This window comes from Myotis brandtii, unplaced genomic scaffold, assembly GCF_000412655.1.
Source record: "Myotis brandtii unplaced genomic scaffold, ASM41265v1 scaffold139, whole genome shotgun sequence".
NCBI lineage: Eukaryota > Metazoa > Chordata > Mammalia > Chiroptera > Vespertilionidae > Myotis > Myotis brandtii.
The window spans coordinates 1,898,620-1,898,847 of record NW_005354965.1 but is presented as its reverse complement, the minus strand read 5'-3'; positions in this window follow the sequence as shown (position 1 = coordinate 1,898,847).

Genomic DNA, 228 nt, shown 5'->3' with positions numbered 1-228 from the left:
AAGAAAGATATGCAATTCTTTGGTCTGTTGATCTTGAAGAGCTAGCTCCAACCATGACCTGTCATGGAGCTGCTGAGGACACAGGTGCAGGGAGGTTCAAGGACACACCCAAGGTCATCAGTTGCTGAATGACCCAAGTGGAGGTCAGCAGGAGCTCTGCCTCCCTAACTTCCGGCTCTTGTCCTGCTGCTGACTAGGCCGGGGCTCCTGGAGGCCGGCGAGGCGGGA